Source organism: Anser anser (assembly GCF_964211835.1).
Source record: "Anser anser genome assembly, chromosome: 9".
Lineage (NCBI taxonomy): Eukaryota > Metazoa > Chordata > Aves > Anseriformes > Anatidae > Anser > Anser anser.
In genome coordinates, this window is record NC_139729.1 from 22,059,375 (window position 1) to 22,085,544 (window position 26,170).

Here is a 26,170-nt window from a genome sequence, read left to right on the forward strand (position 1 = left end):
ATTTGCTTGCTTTTCACCTCCTTACACATCTGTCCTTCACGTCACCTTTCCCTGGAGGAAGACTTAGGCTTTTCCTTTGTCTACTAAACCTTCTGAAATTGCCCTTCTTAGTAACAAATTAGTGCCAAATATATTCCATAGCCTTCCTGCCCCAATTCATTTCCCTGCTATTTTAAAAATGAAATTCTGTAAGGAATAGCAAAGTCAACTATCTGTAAATATCCTTGATATTAATGGGGAAGATACAAAGAAAAACACAGTGACTAAGGCAAATATTTAGAATAGAAAAGCAGTGGAGTAGAGTTGCTTTCTTACTGTTATCTCAATCAAATTAAACTGTTAAACAGCTGTTCCAGTAAATTAAAAAATAATATATTTTTTTTATGTCTTAGGCTGAGATGAGGGAGGTTGATCTTAGTTTAATTTTATTTTTTTTACTATCATAGTGTAAATCATAACATTCTTCTATTTTTTCTTCTTGCTGATATTGTTGGTATCTTTGTTTAGCTGAGGACTATAACATCACACTATTACCAGACATGAATAAATCTAGCTTCCATGTCTGCTTGAAAACTGTAGTGGGGAAAACCCATTAAAATAAGGAAAACTGAATTAGTATTTTATGATGTCTGAGAAAGCTGCAAACCTGAGATTAAGAATTAGCATTTTTTTGTGAACAGGTACAACATGTATCTCAGGACAAGCCTGCATTTGCTTTAGTGAAATTAAAATGAGAGTGGATGGGAAATGGAAAATATCTCCATTTCTAATCATGCTCTGTCTCATTAAGGATAGACAACATCCTGATTCTGAGAAATTATTCTTTTTCTGTTACAGAAGTAAGAACCTCAGGCTGGCTGAATGAAATTTTCCCTAAAAGATTACTCCAGTGCTAATGACAGCAACAATAAGGGAACCAGCAATTCAATACCGGAGGATGCTGCTGAGGGAACATTGACATAAGGGCAGGTAATTAGTGCTGCTATTTCTGTTAAAATTAGGGGGAAAAAAGAAATGTAGTCACTAGAGCAACGGGATTTTCAGATTGCAAAGAAATCTTATTTATCCTATGAATCCAGCTGAACTAAGCCAGCTAATCAATATGATGGGCAAATTCTATTAACAATATAAAAAAACTGACTGAATAATTAATTAAACTGTAGTAAAGAAGAGTAAATATTTTGAAGAAAGGGACAAAGTTGACAGAGCCTGAGTTGGTCAGTGAAGTTGAGTTACTACTCCCCAGATGTTTTCCGTCTCTCTAAAATAATCAAAGGCGTAACACTGAATGTCACTTCTAGCAGTACAGAACCTTTCCCTATTGCCCAAATGAGATGGGACATATGTGTGGGAGATGGGAAGAGAAAAATGAATCCACCTGAGCACCAAAAAGAATTTGACTCAGCTAAAGTTGGAAGAAAATTTCAGGTCAAGTTTGCAGATGCTTGATCAATAGTTCTAATGGAAAATGGACCTCAGTGGACTAGGGTTTCGTTTTTGATGTAGCATCAGTGGAACCCACTGAGTTAGAACAATCATGAATTTGGCATAGATTCTTCAATGAATGTATATGGAATTAGCCAACTGGTAGGATTTATTTTTTTTTCAAGTTCCAAATAGTTTTTCTATTAACAGAATTATTTTTTCTACCTTAGCTAACGGTAAGTTTTTTCTTCCAACTTTGAATGATGTTATTTGATCTAATGGAAAATTATGAACCTCTTTTGAGTTCAGGGATGGGCTATTGCTCTTTTCATATAGTGGCTAGAATAATAGATTCTTGATCTTGATAGGAGCTTTTCATGGCTTCAGATAAATTGAACTATTTTTCTTGCTTATACCTTTGCCTTTGTGTCTGGGGAATTGGGACAGGGAATTGGGACTGGTTTTGGCACAGTGGTCTGCATGCTGGGCAGTGGAAGAACGAGTAAATGAGAGTTAACATGTCTGGTAAAAAAAAAAAAAAGCAATTTCTCTTACAGCATTACCACTTGCAGAAAAAAAATCTATTTGGTTTAATCTTTTTTTTTCTCCTTACTGCAATCGAATAAAATGAGGGGTTTCATTTTGTGTCAATATGAAAATTAATTAGCATAAATTGTAAGCCCACTCTCTTTCTGAGAGCGCTAAGTTTTCTTGTTATTTCCCTTTTAAATAGAATCCTAAAGGGGAAAAATCAGATACCGTGGCATAAATATTGCATTATGCTTAACTGATTTATATTTATAAAGCTAATTCCACTTCTTAATGCAATTCAAACAGGAAAAATGCTTCTCTTTTAAGGCTGTTGTAAAAGTTGGATCAAGCATGCCAATGCAATCAAAATGAACTGGGGCTTCGGGCCTGATTGTCTCATTTTTTACGTGGCCTCTTCCCATTGTCCCACATTATTTTTCTCAGTTTAGTAACGTACTCTAGTGAATTTCTTCTTGGCTAAGAAAATAACTCTGTGCAAAATACACATCAGAGGTGACAGCTATGTATGACCTTCATGCATATTATATTAAAGAGCTGGTCAACTTGGAGCTCTGGCATATTGGAAATTTAGCCTCTGACATTGTCACTCTGTTGAGATGAGGACACAGGGAAATTGCAGGGCTTTTCACAGCGTAACATAAATGGCTGGCACAACAAGGCTGATCCTTCACAGTCACTTTGGTATGGGATAATGTCATAGGAGGTCAGATGTATTTCCTGATATAACATGAAGTGCGTCAAGTTACAGCAGGGATTAATGAGGCCCTTGAACAGTTTGGTTTTCCATGGTCTCTCTAATTCAGAAAGGGAGTTGGTTATTAGCCTTCAGAGATTAAAGGATGAGAAACTTTGATATATTGTTTAATATGAGTTAGCTACAACACAATATTAAGAACTTTCGTGAACCACACATTTTAAACTCATCACACAGCAGGGAGGTAGGAGCTAGTTAGGTAAACTTCATCTTAACTAGCTCTGAGGCAGGAAAGTGTAAATATGAAATAGGACATCAGAATAATTTCAAATTGATTGCAATTTACAGCAGAGCAAGGGAATACAGGTGGGCTCTCACATCTGGCATGACAGCCTTTAACAGCGACTCAGGACGGTTTGCTCTACGTGATGAGTTCAGATTGTAGTTCCAGAGACAAATCACTCAGCCTGTCGGCTCTGCCAGTGTAAATGATGCTGTGTTGTGAAATAGGTGAGTTAGACTGAAAACTTTGAAAACTTTCCTTAAGAAGACCTGATGAGGCCTGAGTATAGCTGCTCTTGTCTGGAACAGAGAAACAATAGCTCTTTTTTTGTCTCTCAAATCGCACTTCCTACGTGTGAAATTGTGTACTGCCCACCTTGAAGGCTGCCAAGGGAACAGACATTTGCAGGGAGCTGACATTGATTAGACAGAAAACAGCACTGTTGCACAACATATCACTATCGTAGAAAAAAAAAAAAGCATCCCAAAATGAAGAAAGTACGTTCTTTTAGACTGTAGTATATGGGATCTGTAGTCAAACCTGCTCCTTCTCTCCCCACTGTCCCGTCTGCTGCAGGTGTTTTCTTCTGTGATAAGACAACTACTTCCTCACTCATGATAAGGCACGACCATGTAGGAACTGTGAATACCCAAACTCAGGCTACGTGAGAATTAGTTGTCATTGTTTTTATCAAACTGTAATGTCTCTGAGTGGGTGTAAATCAAAGTCTTAACCATGCCACGGTATAGTTTCGCGTGCTGGTTACAAAAGCGTACCTGGAGGTCTGTCTGGATGAACCTTTATTGCAAAGAAAGCCGCTTACATGTGGTCATGTTGTTAGAGAAGGCAGAGAATAAAAGGAAGCTGAGCACAGACGTGCCTCAGATTAAAACTGCTAAAGATGTCAGAAGGCAGACAGGGACCATCTGTTACAAAGCAGGTTCTGTTCCCCACAGGCACTGAATGAAAGGTTTCCTTTGGCTCACTGCGTTTGGCTCCCTAGGGTTTCTGTTTAGGACTGCCCCTTTGCTCATCATCTGAAGGTGTCTTTGATCCCAATAAGACCAGTCCTGTTTTAAATATATATTTTTCCCTCTAATTAGCCTCTTGCTCTTTTTCCAAATGCAGTTAGATACTATCTCATTTTCCTAGACCATTTTTTTGAGTCACTTATTTTATTTAACAATTCTAAGGTATGGCTAATACAACATGTTGGCATAATTTATTTTCTCTTTGGCATAGAAAACCATTAACCTTAACTATTTATTCAGCAACATTTTTGTTCTATTTAATGATGCCCAATCCATCTCTGGGATTAGCAGTGTGAATGTTAACCAAGCTTTTGCAAGTTTTTCCCAAAGGCGCTACCCCGCAAACCCCACTAGAAGTTCATATTTTATGTAAAATATAAATCGTAAAATATCACAATTTTACAACTGTAATGCAGAGTTATTCATCGCTTGTTCAAGAACAGGCATTTATCACAGCCTTGACTACTGTAATTTAACATATTCCAGCCTAACTGCCCAAGGTTACGCTGGTCAGAGCATCGTTATTCCGCTTCCCCGTTGTGACTTACAAGCCATTGAATTGGGATCAGGGCAGAGGCAGCAGCAGATTGGCAAGGACATCTCAGCACCTCTAATTCACTGGAATTGTGTGAGCTCCGTGGACTTTACAAGATCCAGTCTATACTAAATCATGGCAGCCAATCTCAACAGAAGGGATGCTTTTAATGAGGAGCTTAGGATATCTGCTCGGTAGATAACAGAGTAATTGTCAGAGAAGCCAGATTCGGGTGAAAAGAAAGTGGCACTGCTTTCTGTGCTGGGTTGAACTGGTAAATGGGTACTTAGTGCCAGGACCTTGCACTTCAGAAAGGCTGCATGAATAAATCCAACTCACCAAACAAATCGGGACAGCAGGAGGCCGGTGTCTCCCTGTCTGTTGGCTGGGCTGCTGTAGCTGCTGGGGGTACAGAGGAGGGCAGGCTGGCACGGTAAGCAGGGCATGCAAGGTTCAGCGTAATTTTTCAAGACATCAACTGAGGTGGTGCAGGATGTGCCCTGCCCTCCTGGTGCATGTCATTATAAAATATATGCAGCAAAGGTGTGCTCCTGCCTAATCCCCTGAATGTTGCATCCACTCACTCTTCCTCATCTCTTTTTCCAGGCTAATGTCAGCAGCCCCTTCCTAGCCCCACGGACCAGCAACTTTGTGGGTGGGAGCCCTCACTGTGCTGGTGCCAATCACCAGCCCTGACCTCTGGCCATCCTTCCACCTTATTAACTTCCTTAGGGAGCTGAAGGTGTAGACATCTTTGTTTCTTTATAGCTCTGAATTCCACTTCCCCTCTGTATTATGTCTATGGTCATAATACAGCCTTTTTAAATCTCCGTAAAGCATTTTGAAGTGCTGACTGTGCAAACATATGGTCTTTTGGTACTTTACTTTTGGTATTGTAAAAATTAAAATTGGGAATAATCACTTTTAAATTAATTTTCTTCTGCAAATCATTTAAAAATCCTGAGATATATCATCCAGAAGAAATATAATCTGAGATGTAAATTCACTCACAACTTTTAGGCAACTGGTGAACCTCAAACAGCATGTGAATTGTAAATATTTTCGTCAATACAAACCTGAAATTAAAGTTTTTCTGTCAACACTCCTGGTAATAAGGGCCTGAGCTTTAGACAGGGCAACAAAATGGTCCTGAAAAGACTCAATGAGAAATTTCAAGACATTAATTAATTATTATAATATTGATATTATTTTGGTAATAGCAGAGCTTCACCAAGGAGAAGAGTGCTGTATCTTCTAGACATCATGACCATGTAAGGATACTAACATGTAAGGATTCACTTCTGACTTGCCATTTGCTTCTTTTGTGACAGTAGTAACAGAAAAGTATTGTGGTCAAAGCTGATGCAATGACAAACATTGCTGTAGCACCCAGTACTCCGCACTGCAGAGGGGTGTTCTCCAAACACGTCTGTCAATTCTTGGCCATAGCAGACAGGAGTTTTTAATGCATTGTTCTCGGAAGCCTACAGCGTTTTACCAGCTGCTTGAAACAGTAGGGTCAGATAGGGCAAACTAAATGGCAGAGTAACACATACATTTGTGCCCTCTGCAACATCTTCAGCGTTGTTACAGATGCTGTTGGTTCACAACCTAACTGCTGACTGACTTCAAGTATGAACAGCCATCAGCTCAATCTGGAAAGTCTCTTAACTGCCTTGATATCTTAATGCTGACAACCCCCTGCTAGCAGCCGTATTGTTATGCTAAAGTATGGGAGACTGCTAGTTTTGAAATTGAAATAAATCAGCTTTTTAGTCTTGTCTGTTTGTCTCAGCTAGATCTGTGTGAAGCTGTCAAAAGAGAAACCTGAAACCAGAATGTTCCTCTGCATGCGGCAACATTACACCTTCCAATTCTGCTCCAGAAATGCGTCTTGTGGACTAAGAATGTTGAGATAGAATTGTGAACACAATTGATTTTCTACTTTGACCACTGAACTGAAAAATGAAAATATGTTCAGCTTGGGTCAATGGGATATTTATTTATTTATTTATTTATTTTTAATTTTGGCAACTGGCTGTGTTCCCCCCCCCCCACACTCCCCATGTAAATTGGGGAGGCAAAATCAATCTAGCAGTTCTCAATGACTAGAGAGCCATCTTGGTGCATTAAAATTCAAGTTTATGACTTTTCTGCATACACCGAAAGCTTTCATCTCAAATTTGAAATCCCTTGTCTTTTTTATTGCTCCTGTTCTTTTCCCTTCTGATTTACTTTTTTATTTGATTCTCAAAAATGAAAATGTCTTGCAGCATTCTGTCTTTCTTGAATTAAAGTCAATAACCACTTTTTCTGACATCAAAGATCACACTTGCAATCAGATTATTTCATTCAAGTTGCCTCCTATGACCTCTCCAGCATTTCCCCAGTACTTATTGATCACTGTTTAATTCTGTTTTTCTTCCTTGTCACACTAAGAGAGATTTGAGTGAAGCTGCTCTAATTCAGGGCTCGTTGATAATATATCACTTCAGTTTGTGGTGTTTCTTGGGGTGCTTGCTCACCTAACGTAGCATTTGACTCCTGAAAACATTTCATTAGCAGAATGCTAAATGTGAAACCAGCTTGAGAGCTAACTCTAGAAGGCCAACATGTCTAAATAATTCAGTGCCATCTTGAAACAATGCTGAGATTTTAAAAATAAATAAATACAGAGGTTAAACAGCTGGCTTAAATTTAAACAGCTGCCTAAAATTAAGAACTTGAATATGTGTTTTTTTAATCTCTCTTGCCAGTATATTTAGTTCTTGCAAAGGGATTTCCATAGCCAGTTATGGCAAGTAGCGATCCATCTTGCATAAATGCGTTTTCAAAGCTAAGACAAATGCTGAGAAAGGCTTCTCTGAGTCATCTGAAGAGTATAATATAAAATTTTTGTATGAAAAAGTAACTTACGTCAATTTCTGATGAGTAACTAAATCAGAAGCCCCTGGTACTTAATGTTTCTTTTTGTCCTGGTGCGTAATTCAACTAGATTAAAGGAAATCCCTTGGCTTTATTACATGCAAGACAGTAGTAGCTGATTTAATATATTGCTTTTGTTGGTGAGCCATACTATTACTAGATAATTTGTGAAATAGCAGTTCATCAGGCTGATCAAACAGGGCTAATTTTGGGCACTTACATTTTCACCTTCAGTGGTTTCTATTCCTTGATTGTAAAATCGGTCTTTGAGTACTGCAGAGCTTCTGTGCTGTAAATCCTGTAGATGGCAATGTTACACTAGGCTAAACAGGAGTGGAAACCATACATCTCAATAGCTTCGCTCTTTATTAATCTGTGTAGAAAGGCATTAATAGCAATTCAAGATACAGTCTCTGATACTGCTGCAAAGGTAAATATCTATAAACACATCATTAGTAGTAAAATGTAAGCCTGATTGCATCACTGTTGTTTGTTCGCATACGGACCTACTGAGGAATCGTGCTTGCTATGCTTTCCTACAGCAGTTTCATATAGGGTTTAAAAACAACAGCCAATTTACCCGAATTCTTACCTGGTTTAGACAGATGTTTAAACAGATTCATTTGAAGGGCTCATCTTCATCTAAGAGAGCTGTAATTAGTCCAGTTAAAATTGTGGCGTCCTCTTGGACCAGTTCTGCCTCCCTCTTGGCAGTAATAGTAACATTTTTGTGAACAGCAAAGAAAACTGTTTTCTCACTTCATAGACATCTAATATTTCATTTACTTGCTTCTTCTAAATGTTTTGTTGAGTCTCATTTGCTGTTTCATCAATTGCCGTGTGTGTTGGTTTTGATCTATTTAGTACTGAAGTATCTGTACATAGACGTCTGAAGTAGCCTTAGTTAGTCTTTTCAGAAATTGTAAGTTACACATATCTTTAACAAGTTTTTTTAAACTAGACAGTTTCTTAGAGACAATCTGTGGTTTGGGAAAATAGCTCACACACACACAGAAGAGAAAAATGTCAGCTAAGAATCCAGGCCATGCTCTGTGAGTTAAAAATCCAGTTCACAGAGCCTGCATAGCAAATATATGAACCTCCATCCAGGACAGAGAATTTATGAGCAATCATTAGGCGAAAATATATTTTTGAACAAACCATCTGTTCTGTAACTTCAAATAATAAACAAAGTGGTCAGAGAAGTCAGCACAAAGGAATTTTGTAAACCAATAATGGCCCTAAATTAATCAAATAAATTATTCCCTGTGAAATGCTCATCCAGCCCAACAACCATAGAACTGAAAATACGTTCCCTGAGGCCAGCTCTTAAAAAGCTTCATATAAATGGGCCACTACAGTTCTGTAAGTATCATCATGTTGCAACTTTATTTGCCATCATAAGTAATACAGTTGTGGAATAGAGTGTTTTATTTGGATGACTAGGTAACAGTCTGCAAATCATGTAGCTGGATGTGACTGTTTCATTTACTGGGTGTACGGATGATTGTGCAGACAAAATTATAAGCATCAATTTTGACTCTGAATTAAAGCTTTTCTCTGACAAGGTAGTCTACTGACTATATGCACAGTGGTGAAACCTGTACTTCAGCTGGGAATCCCCTTTGTCTTAAGTGACCTTTTGCAAGTATCCCTAGGGTTTTCATTGCAATTTTGTTTGACCTTTTCTTAAAAACCAAGCTCTTCGAGACAACTGATATTTGGCAGAGTGATTACTTAAGAGGAGATTCATTGGAAAAGATTTTCAAAGGCACCCCCAGGAGCTGGCAGCTGGACAGCCTTCAGTATCACAAAGCTGCACTATGTTGTGACTCAACACACATGTTGTACATTACCAAAGTTTTTTCTTGACAGCCAAAAATAAGTCAGTTGGATGATCAGGAAGAGAAACCAGCTAAGGTGGATGGGTTAGGGAAAGGCACGCTTCCAGCTGCCCCACTCAGTATGCCCTAAGGAACTTGTCAAGTATACAGGAAACAGGGATATGCACCATGGCTTCTTCTTGGGAGATGTGTCTGGTATGCTCTGCCCAAGAAAATGACACATTTGCAGATATTTATTACTACTGTAAGGGCTGGTTTTGACTAGTGTATCCAATAGGTCCAAAATCTGAAAAGGAAAGGCAAATTGATTAAATGCTTTCAGCAGATGAGGTTCAAAAATAGTGAAGTCTGAAGTTAAAAACAGAGTGATGGGAAAAGCTGCTTTTCAGATGTAGTTGGAAAGAATTTACCTGCACGTTCACTACGGAGAGCACAAGGGTACAGAGAAACAATGTGGGAGCACAATGTGCAAGGATATAACGCTGTATCACACGTCCTTGAGTAACATAGATGAAGTAACACAGGTCCTTATAGGAACAAGAGTACCCCTCCGCTACGCAGCTGGGAGTGTTTAACTGTCTGTGTAACAGAAGATTTGGCAAATGACGAGTGTGTAAAGATGGTAAACCTAAACTCAATGTGGTTAAGTTCAGTCATTTTTCTTTACATATTGTAAGTCCACCTGGCAGTTGTTAAAATCAGTGGAAAGAAACTCAGGGCCAGACCCTGATTTACGTATCAAAACCTGTTTTGAAATGCAAGAGAAGTAAAGATGGGTATTAACAAGACAGGAAAATACTTATTTTAAGACACCAGCAACATCATCCGTAGGATTTGCCTCGAACTTTGTAAAGGTGATGATTTTTGCATTAAAGCAGTTGACATAGCCCATGCACTTTCTTCTGAAGTGTGGAGAAGAATAAGATAACTCGAAACCTTGCTTGTTCAATTTCACATTAGCCTCTTAGTACATATGGAAACCTTTTGAAAATACTGTCATAATCAGCTGGGATTCCAGATACTAGAATACCAGATCTGTAACTGAGAAGCAGTTCCAGGAACTGCCCAGTGTTGCAGTTACCAGCAGCCCTGAACCTTAAAACTAAGAGAGACTGCAATTAAGCAAACAAAATCTGTTGGATTTCAACAGGTATTAAGAGTTTCAACAACAGTTTAAGTCTAAGCAGCAAAAGAAAAGGCAGGCAAAGATTCTGTGTGGATGAAATGTTGCATACTAGCGTAAAATTTTGCTCAAAGTCACTTTGCAGCACCAGATAAATATTAAATCTGATTTAATACAAGGTAGGCAAATCTATAATTCACCTATCCTAATAAAGGAGAAAGAGCAATGTGATGCTTTTCAAAACTGAGGAAATTTCCTAATATATTGTAGTATGTAGGGTAGGCTGCTAGCATAAAAATAATTTTTTAAAAAAATATTTAGAAGCTTGTTAACTAGGGAAAATTACTTTCCCTTGTCCAGAAATGTTGTTGATGCTGTAACATTATTACGTAGCTGGAGAGGCCCAAGTATTCCCTCTCCCAAGGTAACTAAAACAAAGGCTTCTGGCAAAGCTTCTGCTTCTGTAACTGAAATTCACGTGCCTGATACAATCATACTTCTTTTTTTTTTGGCACTGTGCACTTTCTAAAAACATGTACCAAATATTCAGTATTCTTTTTCAGTTTGCAAACTTCAAGATCAATTCTCCTATCATGGTCTCTGGAATTACAGTTTTATGTCTCCAGTCACATCAATGACTACCTCAACAGCAACTTAAAAATTATCAGTTCCTTCCTCTTGCCTTTGTCTGAATGCTTTATTGTGTTCATGGAAATGAGCTATTGTTGGAAACCTGGGAGAACTCTAATGTCATTCTTCTGCTCAGGATAGTTCTAGTTTCCTTCTCTTTCTTGGCTGTATTCCATAGTTTCCTAACCTCCCGAGGTGAGACTGGTTAAAAAATAAAGCTCCCTGCCAAATTGAATTTCTCTCTAAAACAGTTTCTCTGCTATGATCTGGCTGTCTGTAGGAGCAGTGCTCTGCTGAAGGCAGACCCCACCACACTGAAATGAGAAGACAGAGCATCACTAGCGGGGAACAGGGTTCTTCCCAGATAAAGGGGTGGTTTAAGATGTTTTTCTTTCAAGCTCAAGTAATCTTGAAGCGATGGGTAGCTACATTCTGATGAAACAATAAAACAAGCTTGTTTGTTTGTTTTATTTATGTTTTGTCTAAAACTTTTCAGTTTCCTGTAGGTGTCATGGCAGTAGTAAGCCTGTATGTGGGTAAGGAAATGTCTGTTTGCCCTTCAGCTACAGGTACATGGGGCTTGACTGTGAGCCCCTAAAACCATCACAGCAGCGGTCTTTCAAGGCTCAGCCTCATTTCAATGAACACCTTTTGCATACCATTCTAACACCATTAGCTTCTGTGATGTACAAAGGTACAATGGTCATAGGATTAGATTTTGTATGCTTATAATATATTTCAAGGCCAATTTAAATAAGAGAAGGTCTCTCCATTGTCTTGAGTGATTTTTAGTTCTGGAAAATATTGTGAAAGCAGGTAAAGATGAGAAGTCCATAACTAACAGTCTCTTGAACGTCTGTCTGAATTTTGAAATGAGTTTTCTTATTTTCTTTCTGGAATAATTTGATTAATTTATCTCTCGGAGCTGAGCCACCAGTTCAGGGAACAACTGATGAATTTAGTCTTCTATTCATGGATGGTCCTTTGAGATGAGATAATGCTTTCAAACAGCTTATCAGTTGTATTTTGAGTTGCTTTTTTCTTTACTTGTTTCACTCTTTTTCTGGAGAATGGCTTCTTGTGATTATTTGGTAGTCAGTATTTAACATGCAAGTCTTGTGGGCTCATTGTGATAAGTCACACAATGCTGCAACTGTTTCTGTAGTGAATAAACATAGCACAGGAGAGGAGTCTGAAGCTGTCCCTGGGACTATGGAAGTCTCAAGGAGAAAAAGAAACTTAGGAAACAGAAAGGGATGTTTAGAAAATGTTAAAACTACTTCCTTGGCTTCACCAGACAAACCTTGCCCAAAGCATAATTCTTTGAAAACTTGCTACTGTGAGGTTTATTAGGAGGGTGCGAAGTTCATAGATAATATTCACTTGTCACATTCGACTCAGTAATTGCTTTGGGTGTGAGATACTAATGAATGTACAGCAGTCAGGTCTTAATCTGGATCATTTAATTTCTGCTATTGTTCTTGTACGGGAGTTCTGGAACAGTGCACCCATATGTTTTCCTGAAGCTGTATCTTAATGCAGGCCAAGCCTGCTGCCTGTATGTGTGTCCAAGTTTAGGTGTGTATATCTGAGTTCTCTTGTGAGAGCGTAGAGCTTGCTGTCCCCACCCAGGTGAACATGTAGGCACACGTCGTTTTGTTTGTTTGTGAATGTATGCTACTCTCAATCTCTGAAGTGCCCACTTGAGGCAAGCAAAAACAATAAACCTGTGACAAAAAGTTTCATTTTTTAATTGGAGTGAATGTTCCTGAAAGCTTTTACATGAGAAAAAAAGAAAAATATATATTTTATAATGCCTAAAAATTAATTACCAAGTTTACTGCTCAGCTACACTGGCCATGCATGTATGCAGTGTGTCCAATGACCCCTGAAGAGATGTTCTCATTCAGTATGCCCCCCCCGCACTTATTTTTTTTGTGACTTTGACAAAAAATGGAAGCTCCTAGTGGGTGTCTGTACTGCAGGACTCTCAGTTTGGGGACCTTCTCTTATCTGGCCTGTTAAAAAAAAGGAGTGTGAAATAAATATATATGGATTTGTATGAAAACACTACAGAATCAATATAAGGTCATGTTCCTAAGTGATTCTGGAAAATTTTACCTTTGTGAATGAATGCTATCATAACTTCAGTATTATGCTAAATGGCAACCACTAGATTATTTTATGCTTTGGAAAGTTAAAATGGCTTGAATACTGTTATCATCCCTCCAATGATTACAATACTACACTGAAAATACTTAAATGTGTCATTCCTAATTTGCTAGAAATGACTGAAGGGTCTCTATTCTCAAAGTGTGAGTATGTTCCTTTCCTCATTCTTACCCTTCCCAGAAATTAAGAAAAGACCTTTGAGTCACTGAGAGTATTTCCAGCAGTGTAGATATTGAGATGTAGATTTGTAGATGTTGAGTTTGGAAAGACTTCCCCACTAAGCCATAGAAATTACTTCGAAACATCACTTGTCTTGAAAGCAGTCAACTAATGTGATAAAATTAAATGTTTAAAGACACAGTTTTATCGTGTCCTTTGTGCCAAGTAGAGAAATACCAGATACCTGCTTGTAATCATAGACAGTATCCAAGTATCTTTTAAAAGGAGTGGATGTTTGAGGCATCTGGGTTTAATTACAGCCTCGTTTCAAACAAACAAAAAACTCTGGTCTAATCGTAGTGTCATTGTTAGATGTGGGGAAACTTCGACTGTGGTAGACAGCAATGTTACATCTGTAAGTACTAGACTTTTTTTTCCTTTTAGGAGTGACAGGTGAGTAATAAGGAGAAAAGAGGAGGGGTGGTATCTTTGCTGAATCACCTACTCATTTCTGGTATTGTCGAATTACCTTTTCTTTTCAAACACACCAGCACCCTACAGGGGCAGACTTCTTTTCACTCAGTAGAACAAAGGAAAAAAGAAAAGATGTAGCAATTTAAGACACACTGCCATGCTACCCATCATGTGGTGTGATTTTTTTTTTGGCACTGGTGTAAAGGAATTATCATGATAATTTTATTTTGGTCAAAAAAAAAACAACACTTAGTAAATATACTGAGTTAAACGGAGCAAAAACGTGTTTCTTTCAAGCCAGCTCTTTGTGTCTGCATGTTATGTAAAAGTACAATGACAAGTGAGATAATAATTGTGTAAGAACCCACTTTCTTGTATGCTACAATGGACTGAACACTCATTATATCCAAACACATTCATCTGGCCTGATGTTAAGCATTGGCATTGCTTAAAAGAAGCACTATCTTTTATTAAAAAAAAAAAAAGAATTCTCAAGTGCTACCTTAAAAAAAAAAATTCATAAACTTTTAAATGCTAGTCATGTTTGTACATCTCACTGCTCTCTGGTTTGTGTAGCGTCTTCTTCCCTTTGTCTATGCAGAATATGATGTCTCTAAGGGCTCATTTTTATCCTTCTGTGTAAAAGCAAAGAAACTACCCCCACCACCAGTTCTCACACTACAGAAGTATAAATAATAGTACTCCTATTTAAAAGGCACGTCAGATATAAAACTCTGTGCCAAAGTTTCTCTTCCTACTTGCTCTCACAGGTTTGGGGAATGAAGTCTGTCCTTTTATAAATTTGAGGCTAGATCTAATCTAACCCTAAGACCTAAGGACACAGGTATCTCTATGTAGCCATATCTCTCTATATAATTACATGTTGTATGTATATATATATGTATACAAATATGTAATAATAGATATGTACATTGTTTTGTAAATGCCAAGTAATTCCCCAGTAATTTGGTCTTGGTTAGAGCCCACTTTGTGTGAGACTGCTGAGGATTCAGGATCATTTCTCACACACTCCATCCTTCTTCATTCAGAAGCAGTTATGTGAATAATTAATATGCTGTAGACTAGAGGTCAGAAAATGGTTTGCAACTCATAATTCATGCAACAAACAGACTCTTTTCTGTTTCTTGAATCCCTGCAAAGGGATGGCCATTTGCTCACTTAGAAATTCATTGAATCTCTTGCATTTTTTTTTATTATTTTTTTTTAGTTATTGTTAATATTGGTGGCACGATATATCTAAAAGGCATGCTAGGCAAATTATCATTCTAATGCTAATATCCCATAAGTTTCTTTATTGAATTTGACACAATGACAGAATTGTGAACCAAAGTCAACAGTTCACTGAAAGTAGTTTTGGTCATTTAGTTTTCATTTACGACACTTGAATAATATACAGGATCCCTTAGCATGCTTAATAATAACTGTACAATACATTTGGTAATGGCTGTTGCTTAAATACATGTATTATCAACTTTCACTGGTACCTACTCTGTTCTCATCTCCCTGAAATAAAGTGTTTTATTTATTTGCAACACCTGGAGTGCTATGAGAAGGATATTGTAAAAGCCCATCTGGGCAACTGAGCAGTAGAAATATAAATTATAGTACTGAAAGGCCATATGCATGAAGTAAAACTGGAGGAGCTTTTAGGTATTCGGCCATATATTTTATAAAGATGTCCTTTTGTCTGCCTTGAAACAATAATGTTGCTAGGTTGCTTATAAATGATATGTGGCTCAGAAAGTTGTCTCCTGAAGTTTTTCATTTGTCTTTTCACTCAGATGTTTTGTCTGCAGATAGCGCAAACCTGCTGTTAACAGAAGGTAAGCAACGATTCTTAAATTTTTATCAATGACTTTGAATATCATTGGTAGAAATCTACGTACCTCATAAAAAGTCAGTTATTATCTCTTCAGTCTCTTGGTCCTCACATTGTAAGGCCAGATCCACACCAGGGTGGGGAATGGCAGCTGCTCCCCATAGCTCTTGGTGCTGGCAGTGTATCCTTTTGCTTCTCGTCCTTAGCTCCTTGCTTCTTGGGGTCTTCTCCACCTCATCCCCTGCCTGTTGCTCACAGAATCAGCTGTGGTCTTTGGTGTTCGACACAATGCTCATGCTTTTTCTGAGAATTCTGGTCTGAATCCCAGTTGGCTAGGTGGGTTTTAGCCCCCACACAGTACCATAATCCCATTTTTTATCACATTTTGCCTGAATGTTTATTTTTTCCTGAGGGTCCTCGGGATTTGAGGCTGCTGTCTGGGTAAGGCTGGCAAAGCTTTCTAAAAATTATTTTTTTTTAAATCCATTTCCATTCCTGTCTTTTCCTGTTTTCCAGTTGGCAAACATTCTAAATCCCAAGAGAGTACTGGAGGCAGACACGATGATTGTGTTTACGTGATTTTTAAAACATGAAATAATCTCATAAATTACATTTTCAGGCTCTCTGCTTCTGTGTGGAAAATGTTGTGCTTCAACAAAAGTCTGCAAAGATGTATCAGTATATGAAATGGAGGGTACTTCAAAACAGTCAAAGCTTCATCAATACTTGAGTTTAAATAGCCACAGGAATAATCGTCCATATACACAGCACAGCACTTGAAAGTGCGGCAACCGGGGGAATTATAAATTCTAGAAGAAAAAAAAAAAAAAAAGGCAAAGAAACCTACTGTTAGAAAGAAAGGAAGAAAGAAGGAAAGAGAAAGTTCTTTAAATTCTAAAAAAAAAATCCTGTCTAAACCCTGAGATATTCTTAACTTTCTGCTTCTAACTACAACTGTATCTTCTTGCTGCATAGAAGAGAGGGTAATTTTTTTTTTCCTTTGGAAGAAAAATTACTTTAGATCTCCTATGTGAGCTTTTACATTTTATAATTTGCCTAAGAATATCTTATGTCCTCCCATAATTTTTTAGCTGATTAGAAGCAGGCCCATGTGTTCTTACCAGCGTACAGGATTTGTATTAATAGAAGCAGCAGCAGATCCTGTTGTAGTGAAGGAGTAACATAGACATGCACAAGTCTTTTTGGGGCATTTAATTGCTTTGAGAGTTTGGTTATGCCTTTTTTAAAATATATTTGCAGCCAAGGCCAACAACCACAAAGCTAGCACTGCCATTAAATGTTGCATAAGTACATTGAGTTTCTTTAGTTACATAACGTCACAAACTTCAGTGGCAAAGCAAAAACCATCTTCTGGTTTCTCTTCCTGAAACAATCCCATCTCCAGTGCTCTGTTTTTTTCGTCACTTGAGCTGATGCTGAATTTGTATCTGCTGCTTTGGGCATGTTTAAATAAACCTACAATACTACTTTCAGAATATTTTAGATATCCTGAAGACATAGTGGGTTCATTTTTCCTTTATATATTTTTCTTCTGTTCCTTCACAGCTTCCTATTCTTTGGTGGTGATTGGGGTTTGCTGTTTTTTGGTAAGAGTGTTATAGCTATCCCTTCGGTAGACACCCATTCCTTATGCCAACATGGATTGGTATATATTTTCTCAAGGTGACTGTTTTTCTTTCAGTTTCCCCTGCACCTGCAAGTTAATAATGTTATGAACTGGAGGCAGGCTGCCTTCCTATTCTGGACTCCTCTTCGAGGCCTTTGAGCCAAAGAAGGTGGGCAGCTGAAAGCTGAAATTAATGCTTTTTGGATCTGTATTCCTGATGTGTCTGTCCTAAGCAAGGACTTCATATGTTACCAGGACAGTAATTATTTTGTTCCCTTTGTTCTGCTTCATGTATCACTCAGGGTCTTGTCTGTATGTCTTTAACTCAGAGTGTATGCAATGTGTCAGGGAATTCTTGAATGTTCAAACAGGTAATCGCTAAACAAAGCAGCTAAAGATTTGTGAAATATAGTGTGTCACTTGTGAAAGCCTACTTTAAGACCTACTGAATTTAAGAAAAGATAAAGACAGTAATTTCTGTTAGCTTTGGGCCTTTTATTTTTACACCACTAACTGCTTGGTTAGATTTCTAAGAGCTTTAACAGAAAATAAAAGCCCCTTTTACTACCTCTATATTTGATGCCATTAAAAAGGTAAGGTTCTGCAGTTTCCTTGCTATGCTGGCTGCATACATCTTCACTCAGCAAATTGGCACAGAATTCTTTACTTTTTTTTTTTACTCTTTTTTTTTTTTTTTTTTCAGATTGAGTGAGCTCCGCAGTCACTACATGTCTAGGTATTTCAAGACCAATGGTATGTGAACACTTCATTGCTGAGAGCCTTTAGTGTGTAATCATGTTGAGTTGGCTTGGGTACTCTTAGCCATTGCAGTGCTGATTTCAGTGCAAGCCAGCAATCTAAATATTTGTTCTGCTTTTCAGAAGGGCTTTACAGTCCAGACTGAACTCTTTTTTTCTTGCAGCTATACTGCTCTCAGCTACTTAGCTAAGGGCTAAGACAGGTACCTCTAGCCTGGCTTCAGTCTCAGCAAACAGCAGTGTAAGCAAGACTTTGAAACAATATTCATGAATCTGCAGTCACATTGTTTGACCATTTTTAGGATTAAGTGCAAACCAGTTACTTCTTAGATTTACTAAAATCCAAGTGCAGCGACCAGCCAGTATTACTTAGGAAAAAAATATATTTTTGATAAATTCTAATTCATAGTGTTGTTTGGGTAGCTTTCCCACTCCTTTAGTAATGCTGATTTTGAAAGGTCTTTTCAGTAGACCTTGAACAACAATAACAAACAAGATGACATTTACCATCCTAACTTTTCTTTGAGTATGTGCCTGTTTGTTTTCTGACTGCAACCTCTTTGAACTCCTACACTGCTCTGCTGTTTTCCGCATAGCCAGGGAAAGTGTCTGTGTGAGTGTTCAGCTACAGAGCCCTGAATGATGTGGTTGTTTTCCTGGTGTTTGCCATCAATGCAACAAGAAACCGAGTAGAGATGGTCAAATTTGCAAAGCAGATTTGCCAACAAAACATAGAAATTTTGAAAAGATGAGAAGAGGGAATGGTTTAAAAACAAACAACAACAACATCAGAATACCTTCATCCTTTCTGTTAGCTTCTGGGTTTGTCCGATATAATCAGGAGGAAATGAAATTTCAAGTCGACAGTTTCCTTTTAAAATCCTTAAAAATGCCCTATGCATCAGTGCTGAATGTGAATGGTATTTTTGTCTTTTTTTTTTTTTTGAGAAATATCTATTAATAGACCTATGCAATAATTGCTTTCTGGTTTATGCTTATGTTTTATCACCAAACCATTCAGGAGGACTTGTGGTAAAAATTGTGAGGTTTATATAATTGCAACTAGAAGCAGAGCTTTGCTTCAGGGCCTGCTACAATATCAACATCTTCAAGAGCAAAAAATAATGATGTAACTCCAACAATTTGTTCTGGGGGCTGGGTGATCTTGTTTGACCCAGCAAGACCCTCTTTGGCAAGCAGCATAGCTTTGAATCAGAGCTCCTTGTGATTAATGTCACTGGCCTGTATTGCAATGATCTTTTGATCTTATTCACGTATTTTCAGTGGGATGTGATAATTACATTAAAATGGTATACGGAAATATTTTAACTTTTTTTGTGGTGCTATCTGGAGTTACATTTGGACAATAGTTCCAATGTAATATAGTGGAAAATTACCACGGTGGCAAAGCAGCAAGTTTCCAGCATTATTACCCTGTGCCATGAGACTTCAAGTAAACTAGAACTCTTTACAGTTTAGGAGAGCTGCCAGCCCCCCTGAAATTACCATTTTAATTGAATTGATCATAAACACTTTGCTCTGGCTGTAATACTAGACCTAGGAGATGCAATCTATTTAGCCATAGTTTGGGGAAAGGGTGACCTTTCAGCTGGCTTGTTATAACTGAAAGGTTGCTTGCTTTTCTGACTGGAGCTTGATGCATGGGAATGCAATGTGAAATTGTAGTATTAGAAATGGTGCTTTTACCTAAATATGTAAATCTTGTTGGTAAATACACATTTATCTGTTCTTACGACTATTATTAGATCATATTATTTTTGTAATGTATGTAAAATGTATCAGTTTGGAAATTCTTTTAATTACTATTAGGGACAACAAAAATGGCTGATGCACACACGCACACACAAAGACTTGCTTTTAAGGGAATAAAGTGTAGTGTCTTAAAATAGAGAGTATCTTCTGGCCTCAAAATTTCCAGAGCCAGTTCTCTTTCCTCTGAACTATGCTGTTTTAAAATTGCCAGCAGCCTAAACATTATATAAGACCTTTTTGTCCTGCTGGCATGCCCATCTCCTTTTACCACGCTCTTTGCTGCCTGTGGTCTTCATCAGCTCACAATGGAGAGCCCAAGCTGTTCCTCTCAGTCTAATTAACCCCAGTCCATTACTGGCATGTTTGGTGTTATACTTGCAACCTTTTCTTCTTTTGTTATTTAAATGAGTAACCTGAATTCAGCCTTTCCTTCCTATCAGCTCTCTGAGACAACACTGCACTAGTCATTATAACAACTAGCTTTCAAATCTTTTCCCTTTTGTGGCTGACCTTTAGTAGGAAGAATTCTGTGCTTTTTACCTACAATTTTAGTAATTTTAATCCAATGTTTTTTTACTTAAGTGGAAACAGTCATAGTTAAAATGCAGAATGCAATTTTGTCATCTCTTTCCAGCATCCTTTGTAAATAAAACCTAGTAGAAGCTTAAGCAATGGAAAATCTTAAAGGCAAAAAATGAATGCTTTCCTACCTTACTCAATAGCTTTCTAAAGTCTGTTGATTTAAGAGGATGTCTGCAAACAGAAGATGTGTCATCCTGACAGTTCTAGACTAGTTTTCCCTTTGTTCCAATAAATGGCTATTCTGTACTTAGTGCTTTTTTTTTTTTTTTTTCATTTAAAAAGATTTCATGATGGAAAATGTTGAAGATTTCTAGTATTGACCAGTAGGAATAAAAAGGGCACAAAAATATTTAGGCTCTTCAAATTCAAGCATTGAACTATCCTTTTAAATGTTCTTTCTTTCTTCTAAAATACAATGCAAGTCAACAATACATTATTGACACTGAAGCTTAGACCATAACTTGGACTGTGCGGACACCATAATTGTGATTGATCATGTACTGCAGCAAACTTTCTTCTTGGACTGGAGTTCAGACATACAAAGAGTAAATACAACCCTCTTTACTTTCTTTACTGACCAAAACACAGAGTAAAGTTCTGGGAAAGAATCAAGAGTATCAGGCAGGCTGATCCCGTGATTCCCCAAATATTTCTGCCAGCAAGAGGTCTCAAAGCTGCGTGGGGATGCCATGGATGAGAACAAAGGAGACTCTGCTTCTGGGTACAAAGCTGTCATGATGGATTTTCATCATGGCTTCAAAAAGCAATTATATATTATGTCTCAGGTGAGCAGACTGTAGTGCAGAGGGTTAACCGTGTCTTCCAAAAAGTTATACAATATTTGGAAAATTTATTGGATGAGTTCCGTCTGATTGCTAATTGCGTACACTATTAAGCCATAATTTTCTTTCCTTTCTCATTTGCTTTATGCTTGAAGGTAAAAGATGGAACACGAGACTATGACAAATTCTCTTCTGGGATTATGTAGTGGGGCTTGACTTTGATCTTCCTTTTCTCTTGCCCTCGGAGACCAAAGGCATTTTTGCATATGGCAAATGAACAAAACTTTGGTGCTCAGAACTGCTGTGCTGATCAGAGAGGTTTCCTGAAAGGTCTGGGTTCTGCATTATCAAAATATTAAAAAGTATAATGCAGGCTGCTTCGGGCTTGTAGTGAATGTCCTGGCCTAGAGGCTGTGAGTCGGGCATGGGATGAAGGCCAGAAGGCCTCATTCCAGTGTGACCTGTGCTGCTGAGTCACAAGAGATGGCTAATTTTTCCTCCTTTTTTGTGTGGGCATTACCCACATGGGAATTGGTGGGTGGGTAATATAGGAGCTGCCAGTAATTTATGAAAGCCAGGCTTTCCTGCTAACTGCTCATGATGTCTGCTAGTGAATTAACATTATATTGGCCATAGATTTCAAAGCGAAGTCTTATTAGGGAAGCAAATCTTGTCGATCAGAAGTGTTGATATCTAAGACTGCATGTTGATGCCCTATGCTATGGTTACTTTGAGAACCTCCCCAGAGCAAAGTCTGTATCAGGCTTTGCTGACTAAGTGGTACAAAAAGAGCGGAGCTGAGCTATACGAATTAGAGATAAGATGAAATAAGGGCTCTTCTGCAGTGTGGTTAGGTTACTGAAACTACTCTATGTACCTGGTTTCTTTGAACTGCTAAATTTATCCTATTCTTAGCAGGTTGTGTTAACCCTCCTTGAGAGCTGTCCTGTTGTAGCATACCTGCTTCTGAAACCTCGGCTGCGTGTCTGCAGGATGCTGGGGTGTGGAGCTGTGCATGTGCGCGTCGCACGGAGCAGACCATCACGATGGTGGTAAGCACACTACAGAAATAGGAGGTGTGTGTGTGTGAGAAGACTGGAGTGATCATTGACACATGGGAGTGAACAATATAGGGTTTGATCCACTACAAACTAACCAAAGAATCTATTAATTGTTTGTTTCGAAGGCTTTTCATGTAATTGAGTGAATAGGGGTATATCTGGGAAAAAAACAGGGCTTTTATTTCACTGCAAGCTTGCTCTGTGCAATCTTCTTCATTTCCCTAAGCCAGTGTTCATCCATAGCTATTTATTTTTCACTTTCTGTCTAGGGGAGAGGAAGGAAAAGGCAGCCTGCAGATGCTTTTTATTATACATATTACATTTAGGCAATGAGACCTTGAATTCACTGAAAGCTGTGAATGCTATCACGATGAAAATAAAGCATATAGTCTCATTTGTAATAGGCAGTGCATAGATGGTACTTTTTTTCAGTTTGCTTCTGAAGAAGGCCCCCAAAATTGCATATGCTCTGTTGTATATAAGGCAACTACTGGTACCTCTTTTGATGATATATATATATATATATATATTTTTAATTTCCCATCATCTTCTCTCCACAGATTTCTTATTTTCTTCCTTTCTGTTATCTTCATTTTATCTTTTGGAGTGGTAGTGTGTTTTACCAAGAAGAATGGCTCTTATAATCATGGATATCACCTTTTCATACACTTCAGATAGGCTGTCATATGTAAAAACTTTTCCTTAGGCAGCACTGGAAAAAAACAATTTGTTAAAAATAGCTTGTATTTTGACTAAAAAAGGACATGAACACATGAGTTTTCCTGCCTCCCCAAAATAAAACCTCTTCCTATTATTATATTAAGAAAATTGTTAGGTCCAACAGCTTCACAGAGATACATTCTGCTTTTCAATGCATATTTCACTCCCTGATCCAATTATTACTGAAAGTTTCAGAGGCAAAATTAATTAGCAGTCTGCCATAGTTCTCCAGACTCCTGGAGTTCCAGTAATGACTTGATTTTTGTAGAACTGTGCTTATTACATGCAATAGGCAAGTCTGGACATAACAACTTACTCTGTGAAGCTTCTTAAAACTTATTACTATGATCAGCATCCTCTCTGCAATTGCGGCGTTGCCAGATGTTGGGACTGTAAGCACAGAATGCAGAATTCAAGTTATACCTTATTGTTTGGAAAAAGGTCTTAAGATTTTCCTCCATCTCCATCAATTATCAGAAATAATTATGGACATTTTTCAGGTTAAATAAAAACTAGTAATGAGGGGAAGTCCACACTTGAAGCATTTGTTAATAATTAATTTTCAGATTTGGCAGCTTAGATTTGCAAAGGGGCTCTTCAGTCCCTCCAACTTTTCATATGTTAAGGAAAATAAAAATAGGATTTTTTTCTGCTTAGATATACAATAGTTTTGGACTTCTTAGGTCAGATCTTCGGATCCCATAGTTCTGAATGTTGTAAAATTGACCCACATTTGCTGAGGCTCTAATTCCATTTCTGAATGGGGCATGATGATTGAAAAGTCCTCTTTCCAAAGAATATTAACTTGGGCTTTTTCTGAGGAATCTGGGTTCTTCTTTTGGCCATGCTGAGCCCTGACACTTTGATCCAAAGCAGGAATTGGACATTCATTTCAAAGAAGTGTTCTTTAGTCTTTGGTATCATAGTACATGTGTTGCATTTGCAAAATGTTTGTAGCTCCATGGAACATCTAGACGTTTAGTGCATACTAAATAAGTAAAAAAAAAAAAAAAAAAAAAAAAAAAAGATAATAAAAATAATAAGCACTTTATCTTAGCCTAAATCTTCTGAGTCAAAATACAACATGTTTTTAAGTGCTTATGTGAAGTCTTAGTTTTTAAGGCTTTGTGCAATAGCCCGGGATTACAATCTGTTATTTTTTCAGTTGCTTGGTGAGAAATAACAATGCACCATAAAAAATATGATAATAGCTATATATTATTGCTTCTTTTGTTGTATTAACTAAATTAATCAAAAGCATCTATCAGTGTGTCCATTGCCTAATATGATTAGCTGCGTGAATTTAGAGTAGCAAATGGATCTGAGATGAAAATGTGTTTCTGAGCTGTGGTTTACGAATTGACTCAATATATGTATATCCTAAGAAAACCCAATCTGTTATGTCTCATTTAATGCAAACTGCTGTGTACTTTGTGTTCAACATAAACTCAGAATTCGCTTATTTGGAACGCAGTATTTCATTTTTGCATCACTTCGGTGGTGTATAAGCGTACTTCAGTTAAAGCAGGACAACATATGGTTGTGTTGTGCAGGTGGGGTATTAAAATCTTCTGCGTGATAATCCTCTGAACTTTTACTGCCCTGGTACCTTTCTCAGTGCTAGGTGTAGCGGCATTTGCATCCTATGTAGTTGCTTAGAGGTAGGCATCTAGTGCCTATTTTTGTGCAGCACTGTATCCCATCAGAGCTTCTGCTGCTGATCCAGGAGGGCGGAGATCTGCTCTGTGCCTTGCATCAAGACTTTTGATGGGTGCGGATGTCTCAGGTATGCCACACCACCTAAAATTACACTGAATCCCTATCCATTGTATCCAGTGTCCAAATCCAGTGCAATTCAGACAATTTGAATCCCATCCTGCAAGTGTATACATGCACGCATGCACACAGACATTCGCTCTCACAGCCTGCAGAGAGACACAGTGTGATTCATTTTGAACAGCGCAGATTCAAACGTTTCCATGATTTACTCATTTGTATCTTTACGGTTACTAGAAGTCACCCTTATTGCATAGAAGCTTTAGCAGTGGTTTCTAGTTGCTTAAAATCATTATGTTGCTCTTGTGCATTTGAAATTTTTTGAGTCCTGGTGCAAAAGAGATGTCTGGGAAGCCAGCTGTTTTGGCTTCTGAACATCACGGTGGACTGAAGAACCTTTCTTCCCCTTGCACATAAGTATTTCCTGGGGAAGGATAAAATAAACTCTTATATCCCTGTCTTATGTTGTCTTAACAAGCATTTCCAAAAATATGCACAAATGAAATTTACTTGTACATATCCTGATTACTTTTGTCAACTTAATTTTCCAGTTTGACTACTTTCAGGTAATATTTTCTGGCATGTTTCAGGAACCTCAGCATGGTGGCCAAAATACTACTTTGCATCTTTACTGTAGTGACCTGTCTTCAGTTTTCATGTCCTCCTGTGACTTTTTTCATAACTTCCTCCAATGGCTTTATTACTCCAGTAGAGGGAATATTGCTAATAATTACAAGATTATATATATATATATTAAATAGACCTATTCATCTTTGCCATCTGGCTTCTAATTCTTGCAAAATAATTTATATTTTCTGTCTTTCTTCTCCACTGAGGGATGCAGAAGTGGAAAATGAAATGTGTGAGACTGTACTGACATTTGCTGCCACATTACAGGACTATGATCTCTCAGTGTAACAGGTGTTCTTTTTGACAGGAATCTTTTCAAATTTGTTATTTAATCTTAAAGCAAATATTAATCCATATTTTGTATGTAGTTAGTATTTGTAAGGCATTCCTATAGACAAATGCGGTGATGCAAAATTTGCAGTGGGACTTTGTCTTGTACAGTCTCTGTCCTACAGACAGTGACTGACATAAACATCATCTTCCATTGACATGTCTCTGGTGATACTAGACTTTATTGTTTGCTTTTCCATACCTCATGTTTTTACCCCTCTTGTGTATTTTATGCTTGGCAGGATATCACATTAACTAAGCATTCATTCCTCATTTATTCTCAAACTGGAAAGTTTGTTCTTTTTTCCAGGGAGACCTTGGCTGTTGAACTTTTCAGTTTTGCAGTAAAAAATAGATTAGTATGATGATCAGACATATCTAATATAAAACTTTGTTTAAAGAATCTGTGAAGTTTGACATGACCAAAAAGAAATGATAAACTTT

General features: G+C 37.7%; 1 protein-coding gene across 18 annotated transcripts in view; it reads left to right on the forward strand.

Moving 5' to 3' along the window:
* LOC310904394 (uncharacterized protein) overlaps positions 1-26,170 on the forward strand; it is a 113,683-nt gene that overhangs the window by 37,988 nt on the left and 49,525 nt on the right. For 11 of the 18 annotated variants that reach the window (XR_014588276.1, XR_014588277.1, XR_014588278.1 and 8 more), the window contains 5 exons: positions 838-969; positions 15,650-15,691; positions 17,390-17,483; positions 18,018-18,067; positions 22,125-22,261. The gene's annotated coding sequence lies outside the window, so the exon portion shown is untranslated. The other 7 variants (XR_014588283.1, XR_014588284.1, XR_014588290.1 and 4 more) reach the window with 7 other exon arrangements.